The 10,455-nt window shown below is 42.0% G+C and overlaps 1 non-coding gene across 1 annotated transcript; it reads right to left on the bottom strand.

Moving 5' to 3' along the window:
- Positions 1 to 1,203: 1,203 nt before the first annotated feature.
- Positions 1,204 to 1,310, bottom strand: LOC123284863 (U6 spliceosomal RNA). The gene has a single exon (XR_006526308.1). It is a non-coding gene; the product is annotated as a U6 spliceosomal RNA (small nuclear RNA).
- Positions 1,311 to 10,455: the final 9,145 nt, after the last annotated feature.

Here is a 10,455-nt window from a genome sequence, read left to right as displayed (position 1 = left end):
CACACTTCTGGCAGGAGGCTTACCTCCAGCTGCAGTTTCGGGGAAAAGGAGAAAGAGGGTTGTGGACTCACCATGCAGTGTGTAGACATTCATTTAATTTCCAGTTTTCTCTCCTGCTTTTTCATGTGCCCGCTGTCCCAGGTCTCTCTCTGCTCTCATTTCTCTAAAGAGTAAACCCATGCTTTCTTTTGGGGGTGAAGAAAGGAGTGCAGACATCTGTCTGCTCCATATAGAGTCAACGTCCCCTCTTTTCAACCTGCTCCCTCACCATCACCTTCTGGAGTCACTGGCACCTCTCACTTGTGAGCCCCTCTGGGGTTCTCTGGAGTGAACAGACTTCCAGGTCTTTATCTTCCTCAGCAAGATGCTAAGTTGCAGGATCTGAATTATGTTGCAAGACCTGATCCGTACTGACTTTTTTTAAAATTGATTTTCCACCTTCCCTCAAAATATAAGTTGATTTAGGCAGAAACGCTGTTTTGTTCCCTGCAAAGAAGAGTGCCTGAAAGAACAGCTCCGTCTGCTTTGTTTACATCTGTCCATCTATCTCGACTGCTGAAATAGTCTCTTTTATGAGTTTATAATTGTTTTGTTTATATGCTATGTTTTAGTGGAATTTAGGGGAAATCTGAGATAAATGCACATATTCAACCCAGTGGGTCTAACAAGAAGCCTACTCTTGTTTTTATATACATAGTCTCGCAGTTTATTTTCCACCAGAATCCAATGTGACCCCATTGAAACTTCAGTTAGATTATGTCCTCTACGTGCTCCCTCCAGTGCTTTCCCAATCATTCTGAGTAACACCCCAAATCCCTATAACTCTTACGTGGTCCCATGATCTGGCTCTCTACTCCCCCCGCATGACTTCTTTCATCTCACCCTCCTTCTCACCCACCCTCGCTCTGCTCCAGCCACCTGGCCTCCTCCCTCTTCCCAGAACACACAAAGCATGTCCACACCACAGGGTTTTGTTCTCTCTGTTCCAGCTGCCTGGAATGCCCTTCCCCCCACTAGCTGCATTGCTAACTCCCTCCACCCCTTCAAGAGTTTTGTAAAATATCTCCTTCTTAACGAGCCCTGCATTGGCCACCCTATTTAAGACAGCAGCTCCCAAGAGCCCCCATCTCTTCCTCCAAAGCCTGCTTTATTATTTTCCATAGCATTTATGACAATCTCACACTCTGTATATTCAATTTTTTTTTTAATATGGAATGCTTCACCAATTTGCGTGTCATCCTTGCACAGAAACCATGCTAATCTTCTCTGTATCGTTCTAGTTTTAGTATATGTGCTACTGAAGTGAGCACTATGCAATTTTTTGCTTAATTTATTTTCCACTTTTTCTCAAAATGTAAGTTGGTGAAGACCGAAACTCTAATTTGTTCACTGATAAGAACAGTGCCTGGTACACAGTAAGAGACAATGAATGTTTGTTGCCTGGGGGAATGAATACATGAATGAATGAACAACCCCTCTCCCCAAGAATTTGAGTTAGTTAAATCTTCAGTTAGCACATGGAACCCCTGACCAAAGTCTACTGGCAGATGGAGACCCCAAGGAGAGGTGAGAACTCACCAGGAGGGAGGGGTTAAGTCAAGGCTGATGATGCAGGATCAACACAAGACCCTAAGGCCTTATGGGAGAGGCTGATTCCCTACATGGCTGGGTCTGGAAACCTCTCCTAATCAGCTATCCAGCCTTCCTGACATGGTACTGTAACAAGAGGAGCATTGGTCAACTATGTGAGTGTGGACGGCACTGTAAACCAAGCATGGGCAAGACCACAGGCTGAACATACACCTGGGTCAGCAAGAGCCTGGCCACAGAATGGATGTCTGCACTTGGGACCATTCAGGGCCAGTGTTGAACAACATAGGCACCACAGGGTGGGAAGCAAAACACTGGTGCTTGTGGACTGACAAGGCTTGGCCTGTGAGAATTGGACTGGCCTTCTTTAAACCAAATTAAGTCCTCAGGATTCTGGGACAATCGTAAGGGATGGCGGGAATGGAGAATAGGGCCCTGGGGGTGGAACGTCAAAGGATCAAAAGTGAGCTTCCTGATACCTGGGTGCTACAGTGATTAATTTGGAAAATAAAAGCAATTTGGTTCATTATTTCTACGAAGCTGGTGAAACAGACCATATTGGCTAAAGTGGTGAGTATTGAATGTAAGAGTGATGAGTATCGCCTACCTTTTAGACTTACTCTGATAATTTGTTATAAGTACCTGGCAGCGTCACCACATGGAAGTGCTCAAAAAATGGGTACTAGTTCCATTATTCAAGTAGTAGAGCACCCAAAAATATATTAGCTGTATTTGAATGTTCATACTGCTAAAAATTAGCTCAGGATAATTTTCTCAGTTAGTCCTTATTGGCAAATTAAAAAGTTGGACATCTTCCATCCAGGCCCTGAAGCTGCGTCACTGGCGTTATATAGGGGGAAATGTTACATCAGCTTCAAGGAAATTAGTGTTCGTCACTTAATTGCTTCGCTTTACTAAATAATATAGGTTTTGATTCCAGTGACTTATAAACTATATTTCTTCCATTTTGAATTCAATTCCCTCTTCTGTAAAAGAGAAGTAGTACCTACCTCACGAGTGTTTTATGAGGATCAAATGAGATCATGCTTGTCAGCAATATATGAATGTCAGGCTTTGCTACTATCCTTGTCATTGTCACCCATTCCCTTCAGAGCACACACTCACTTTATTCTTTGAAAAGGTACTGTTTGCGTGGTCCATGAAGCAATGTGCTTGGAAACCTCTGAGCGGATAGATTAAGCCAGACATCATTGCTCCCCTTCTGACTCCATGGACTTCTGCCATGTGCAAAATGGGAATGATTTATGCTAATGTTCCTTTCATAAGGTTCTGGAAAGATTTGATATGAAAGATACTGTGTGATGGCAGAAAGACATTTTTACTTATTTTACTTTATTTTGGATTTCCTGGAAGGCATTACTAAACTGAATTGATTGTGCAATGCAAATGTCCAGGCTGACATTGCAACCATCATTTCCACAGTATGTTACTCAGATGTATATTAACAAAAATTTGCTTTATGTATGATTCAATGGGATGAATATTAAGGTTATTAGGGATAATTTAGAAATCAAACAATCACGGGTCCTTTGAGGTTGTGATTTTATGATAGATTTATATGGGGTTTTTGTCTGTTTTTTTTTTATTTTGTTTTTTAAGAATTCTTGAAGGGTTTCCTGCTCTTTCCTTTAAGGTAGAGTTGCCCGATTTGACAAATAAAAATACAGGCCACACAGTTAAATTTGAATTTCAGATAAACAGCAAATATTTTTTTAGCTTTTTTGAAGAGTTGATCACTGATTTTTATTTTAATCCAAAGCAAATAATTCTCTATGGTGGTTTTGGGGAAAGAGGAGTGACATATTTTAAGACAGCAGCAAACCTATCTTTTCTACATAGATTTTTTTTTCTTAATATAGCCTGCGACTCGAAGGAACTGAATGTTTTTAAATATGGGAATCATATAATCAGAACTTCCCTTTAGGAGAGAGTTTTGGCACATAATGTACACAACAGATAGGATCAGCAAAACCAGTTAGGATCTTGTCGTTCAGCGAAGGAGAGAGCTCTGTAACTCAGAGACGGAAATACAAATAGAAAAGAAGGAAACGGTGTGTGAGAGACGCTGGGCCAGTGAGTACATGGCCAGGCATTAATTAACTGAGGAGAAAAAGAGAAAATTAAATGTCGAACGTAATTCTAGAGTTCTAAGTCTAGAAGAATATAAGTTTCACCCAAGGAAAATCGGGAAATCAGGAAAAAAGGCTCATTTTGAGGACAAAGATTATAAAATACCTTTAGGGCTTACAGAATCATAAATGTTCTATTAATTAGGCATATCTAAAGCTAAGACATCTAAGTCTGTATGGAAATTTAAAATGCATTAAAGTAACCTTTCAATAAAAGTAGAAAACAAATGCATATGTGCACACCCACAGCTTTAAACATAAAGAACACAATTACATAATCTTCCTGGCATGACAAGTTCTGATGGTAAATTTACCTATTCAATTAATCTTCCTTCCAAGAAAAGAAAAGCAGTCACGAGTATTGTTTAATTTGCTTAATTTAACCAATATTTATTAAGCACTGACTCTGGTTCTGTACTGTTGCCCATGCTGGGGAGACAGAGATGGGGATCGACAAGACCCTTGTGCTTACGCAGAATGGCAGGCACACCAAAGACAAGAGGAAATGCATAAGTATAGGGCCTCATTTCACGGGGAGACGGATGCTAAGAAGAAAAATAAAGCAGGGTAATTTTCTGGGATTCCATCTCAGGGGAGGTCAAGGAAGGTCCCTGATGAAATAACTTTTGAACAAGGACCTGGATAAAGTGAAGAAATGAAATCTCGTGGAAAAGAAGCCCAGACAAAAGAAATAGTAGCAGCAAAGTTCCTGAGACCACAGAGTAGAGACAGTTACTCGTTACCATTCTTCTTCCCTGCCCACCATTGCCGTGGCTTCACTCTGGGCAATGTTTACTCGCCTTGCCAACTTCAGGCTTGGGTGTGCGTTCCACTTTGGACCCACTGGCATGGGAGTGGATGTAATGAAATCACATCTGTCCAGAAGTTTTGAATGTTCTTGTGTGGTTTGGCTTGGTCTCTCATGTTCCTGCTAACTGTCACCAGAAGAACATGCCCTGGGTGGCCGCCACTCCCAGAAAAAGAGACCCACGGAGCACACCCAACCTGTCCCACAGCCTGGGACAGAACTGCCCCAACCAACCCACAAAGCCACAAGCAAGAAAAAAGTTTTGTTTTTTGTTTTGAGTGATTATGATTTGGGGAGGCGGGGGGGATTCCACAGTATTATCGCAGCAGAAACATGACTGATGCAACAGAAACGAGTTTGAATGTTTATGGAAGAAAAGCCCAGAATGGCTAGAGCCGGTGCAGGGCAGGGAGAATAATCAGTCACTAGGTCAGAGGAGAGAGACGTGGGCCTCGTGGGCTACTCCGGGAGGTCAAGTTTAAAACATCTGCTGAGTGTGTTTGAGAGGATTTTAAGGTTCACATTTCTAAAAGAACCTTCTGACGCTGTGTGAAGAACAGAACGAAAGGAGACAGGAATAGGGAGGGCTACCATTAAGTGAGGTTTCGAGTAATCTAGGCAAGAGATGATGGTGATTTGACCTCCAGTGTAGCGAGGGAGGGTGAGAAGTAACTCCAGGTCACACCTGTTTGGAGGTTGAACTGGCAGGACTTGTCGATGTTTTGGAGGTGGGATCACAGGTCCAAAGACATGGAGGGTGATTCCCTAGAGTCTGGGCCTGAGTAACTCTCTAGAATGTTCCCAGCACTGCTGCTTGCTCTACAAGAGACAAGAGAAACATATGACCTGGTTCCCACTTACTGTAACCTTATAAAATAGCACTTGAATTTTAAATTAAAATGGTCTTTGCCTAAGGACAAAAGAAAATGAAAATCTTGTAGTAAATACTGAAGATTTCAAGGAACATCTTACATAAGAAATTGCGCTGTTTGTATATACAGTACGCACACAGATTTGTATGCTGTCTTCACACACACACACACACTTTAACCATGAATTATAGCTGCCTTAAGAAGTACAGACAGTCTGAGTCCTGTGTGAGTTGCTGGTGACTCTAATTTGAATTAGGATGTTAGTAGCAGACACTAAAAGCAAGGGACAAGTGCGAAAGACTTTCCACAGCATTTGCTGAGGTGTTCATTTGAGTGAGAAGTTAAATAGGCTTTGAGGCTGTAAGTAAGGATGACTGGGAAATAATGCCATCTAAGGAAAAGAGAGAGAGAGGCCAGTCTGGGGAGGGAGGTAACGTTGGGATTTAGAAGTGTCCTGTTCAAGGTGACTGCAGAGTATTCCGTGGACATGAGCAGCAGCGCCTGGAGAGAAAGGACTGGAATAATAATAGTAATTACCAGCTAAGAGTTTGTGATCACTTCCCAGTTTCTTAGCATGATCTAAGCACTTTACATGTGTTATCTTATTTGACCCACATAAAACTCCTCAAAACCAGGTCCCCATGGGGAAACTCTGGCTGGGAGAGTCACATAGCCTCGCAAGTGGCAGAGCCAGGCTGATGGAGCCAGCCAACCTGATTCCAGAGCACATACTGTTCCATGGAGGCCAGAAAGAGGGGCAGGTGTACACGGCTTTGTGAATTATGTCCTCGGCCTCTCCTTTAGTCAGCGTTAGACTGGTTTTCCTTGGCGCTGCTGTGAGATATCTACTTCCGGTTTGTCTTTCTTCTCTATCCTGGCTTGGAAACTCCTGAAGAAGTTTCATATTCTTATTACTCTCCCTCAATGCTTAGCACAGCGTCAGACATCTTCTGTCCTTCATTCATTCATTCATCTAACAACTTTTTATCAGGCACCAGTGATGGACCCGGCGCTGTGCTAGGACAGGGGCCAGATCCAAAGGACAACCTAGACTCTTCACCCTGAGGGGACACTCTCTAGTAGAAAAGAATGAGATGTGAGCTTGTCCTTATGGTGCAGTGTGATGACTGCTGTGACACAGGGGAAGTGCTATCATCTACATAAGAACTCAGAAAAGCGAGAGACACTTTTGTTCTCTTTGACCAGATACTAGAAGAGTGCATCAATTTCTGAGGACTGTCATCATAAAATTACTGCAAATTGGGTGGCTTAGAACAACAGAAATTATTCTCTCACTGTTCAGGAGGCCAGAAGTTTGAAGTCAGGCTCTCATCAGGGCCTCCAAAGGCTCTAAGGGCACACCCTTCCTTGCTTCTTCCATTGTCTGGTGGCTTCTGGAGTTCCTTGGCTTGTGGCAGCTCTGCCTCCAATCTCTGCCTCCATCTTCACATGGCCTTCTTCTCTACATGTGTCTCTCTGTGTCCTCTAAGGAGAAGACATCTTATAATGAGACATCAGGCATTGGATTTAGGGCTCACCCTAAATCCAAGATGATTTCTTCTCAAAATTCTTAACTAATTACATTTACAAAGAAGCTTTATTTTCCAAATAAAGTCACATCCTGAGTTTTTAAGGTTCGCATTCTGAGAAAAATGAATGGTCTTCCTAGTCAAGAACCACTCTGTCTGCAAGTGACAGAAACCCAACCTGAGCTAAACTGGACAAAAGGGGAAAATTTGGGCTCACATAAGCAGAAAGGACAATAGTAAGAAACAGGGGCCTGTCAGCTCATTTCTCCCTCTTCGTTACTCGTTCATTCTGGTCCACCTCCACATCAGCTTCACTCTCTACACCTGGAGAAGGGCCTCTTTGCCAGGATGGAGACAGGGCCCCTGAGAGCTCCAGCACTCAGATCCTTATATCTTCATGGTCAGAAAAGAAAGAGGCATGTTGCCCAGCTCCAGAACAGAAAATCCCACAGAAGAACTGCTTGTCTTGGCTTTTCCAAGAAAAAGAGAGCTGTGTTGTATAAATCATGAGAAAAGCAAAAATATGTTCTCCTCAGATGGCCAAACAGAAATAGGAAAGGCGGAGGCCATTGCCAAACTACAGTCAAAAAGAAATTCTAAGACTTAGAATTTTTGATAACTATTCATAAAAATGACTGTCATTCTTCTGATAAAATAACAATTTAATGCTTTCTGAAGCACTAATAAAAAAGCAAAGGGAACAATTAGTTTAACTCATGGGTAAATCTAAGAGAGGCATTCATCTTGAAGAGAAGAGTAAAGCAGAACTTCTCTTTGGTAACTAAAGACCATCACAGGGATTTCTATTTTAGCTTCCTATGTAGGATGTAAATAATATAGAAGTTGGCAAACTTTTACTGTACTGGGCCTGATAGTAAATATTTTAGGCTTTGCAACCAAGAGGCAAAATTGAGGATGTTATATAATTACTTATATAACCATTTAAAATACAACCATTTAAAGTCATAAAAATAAATTTTGTAGCTCACAGATCATACAAAAACAGATAGCAATCCAAATTTGTTCTCAGGCTGCAGCTTGCCAACCCTGGGTGTAGGCCTGTAGGCAGCAAACCTTCAACGTGTACCATTTAAGTTAAATCTTAGTTTTCTTTAAACTCATAATCAAATAGCTTTAGAGATGATTAGCATGATAGCAGCCAACTAGTTTGATTTTTCCATTTAGCCATAAGGAAACGGCCCAGGGCTGTGAGGCCACCTGCTCAAGCCTCCGGCTCTAGTCTCTAGCAGAACCCAAACAAGAACCTTGTTCTTTAAACTCATGATCCAAGATCTTTTCCTGTATACCAAGGTGCCTCTTCTAGATTCATTCCTCTCAAATAACCAACACCAAACTACGCAAGTTTAAATACTCAAGCACCCCTGCCTAAGCTAGGCCTGATCACGCAGTTGGTCCCAATTCAAAGACCAGTGAGGATGATATGGCAGACTTGAGCAAAGAAATGTGACAACTGTGGGGGGGACTGTCCCAACTGAGAAGCGCACTTTGTCAAGTGTCTAAGGCATTGAGTGCTACAGCCAAGGCCACCAAACTCCCCAACACCTCCATAAACAGCATCAGCAATACCACGAACCATGACAACAATGAACTCTTTTAAACATTTACTCTGAGCCAAGTAATTTTGTTAGATTTTGTAAGCATTCATCCATTATTTTAAGATCCAAAAAGAGAGATAAAATCTTCTTTGTAGGGCTTTTCTTTTTTGCACATCATCAGGAGACATATACAGCCTGAATATGTTAATAATGCACATTACATCACCCAATTCATTTGTCATTATTGAGGCTGGTTTTTAAAGGTTATAATTTATGGCTCTGACATGCCACTATAAATTAAAACAGGGTGGGTGTCCAATATAGCTCACAGGAATGACGCTCCACCCGTGAAGCACAAATTCTCAAAGGTGGAAAGCAGCCAGCAGGACACGTAAAAGCTTATGTATGATAACTTCTTGTGTTCCTTGGCATGCCGCACATTTATTTCACAACACAGACACCTCCCCTCCCTCTCCAGTGGGTAATGCACTCTCATCTGCTGTGAATTCTCACAGCATTTCATGAGGATCCCACACCTGGCACCAGAGAGACTTACAGTGAGACCACCATGGAAATGGAAAGCGGTGCTAAATGAATTTTGAAAATTGGACTCTGTTTACTGCCAGAAAGCAGAGGAATAAGAAAAGTCCATTTTAAACAACAAATAAAAGGTCACTTTAAAATGTCTAAAGAAACAAACAAAAGTATTCCAATGGCAATAAAATAAGCATAGCATTAGTCCTAATAAAATAAAATAAAATATCATTAGTCCTAATGTCAGAGGCCTAAATGCCTCTCCAGCCTTACCCTTCAGTCAATCCAAACCACTTTCTCTTCTCCTTATGCCCCTTTGATTTCCAGCCTTTGTTCATTTCTTCAAGGTAGTCTCGGTACCTAGAACTTCCTTCCGCTATCCTGATACCCAATCAGTGGTTCTCAGTGTTTTTCCATACAGATGCTACTGGGGGCCTCCACACGCTCCTTGTGGAGGACAAGGGCTCCCGTTAGCAGAGTGAAGCAATGGAGGCCTAGCTCCAAAGAACTGCAGGCCATTTGAAAAAGTTCCTCCAATTAAGGCAAGGGGAGTGCAAGCTCCCAACGGAGAATCATTAGTCTATGTCATTGCTTCTTGGCAACAGCTGCACAAGAGTATAACCTGGAAAGTTTTTAAAAAATCAGATGCCCAGGCCCAACCCCAGATTGAATCAGAACTTCTGGAGACAGGGCAAGGGCATTGCTAAGTTTCAAAAGCTCCACAGGTGATTCTATCGGTTTTGAGAACCAGTGGCCTAAACGCTAAATTCTACCCTAATCCCCAAGACCTCAGCTTTCTCACATCCCCAGGCAGAATATCAAACACTGCTCTACAGTATCTTCTCTGAAGCCCTAGGGTCAGATGTGTTTCAGAATTCAGAAGTTTTTGTGGATACCCAGTGTGTGTGTGTGTGTGTGTGTGTGTTAAAATAAGTGACACCCTCAGAAGAGTCTAGGGCAGCACCCCATAATCAAACACATTAACATTCTGCAGTGAAACAAACAAACATCCATACTAAGTGAGATAGACTATAAATAGCTTTATCTCAGTTCAAGTCACATTTTGTTCCAAAATGAGTTAAGAAACATTTTGCCATTTTCAGAGCTCTGAGATTTTGGCATCGTGGGTAACAGATTGTAGACCTGGGTTAATCAAGTAGCTCCCTTTCCAGAACCACATACAGTAACCCCAAAGAAGAACAAGCCTTGGATCCCTCCCTTGACAAGCTTACAGCCTAATTGGAGGAATAAGATAAGAGGCGTGTGAACAAGTGGCAGTCAGGTCAACTTTTCTCAAAGCTTGCTTAGTGCAGTGGTTCTCAATCCTGGCTGCACATAAAAATCACTCAGGAACTCATAAAAGAGTAATGTCATGGCCATACTCCAGGGATAAGTAAATCAAAATGGGGGGCATAT

This window comes from Equus asinus, chromosome 3, assembly GCF_041296235.1.
Source record: "Equus asinus isolate D_3611 breed Donkey chromosome 3, EquAss-T2T_v2, whole genome shotgun sequence".
NCBI lineage: Eukaryota > Metazoa > Chordata > Mammalia > Perissodactyla > Equidae > Equus > Equus asinus.
This window is presented reverse-complemented; position numbering and strand designations above follow the sequence as displayed.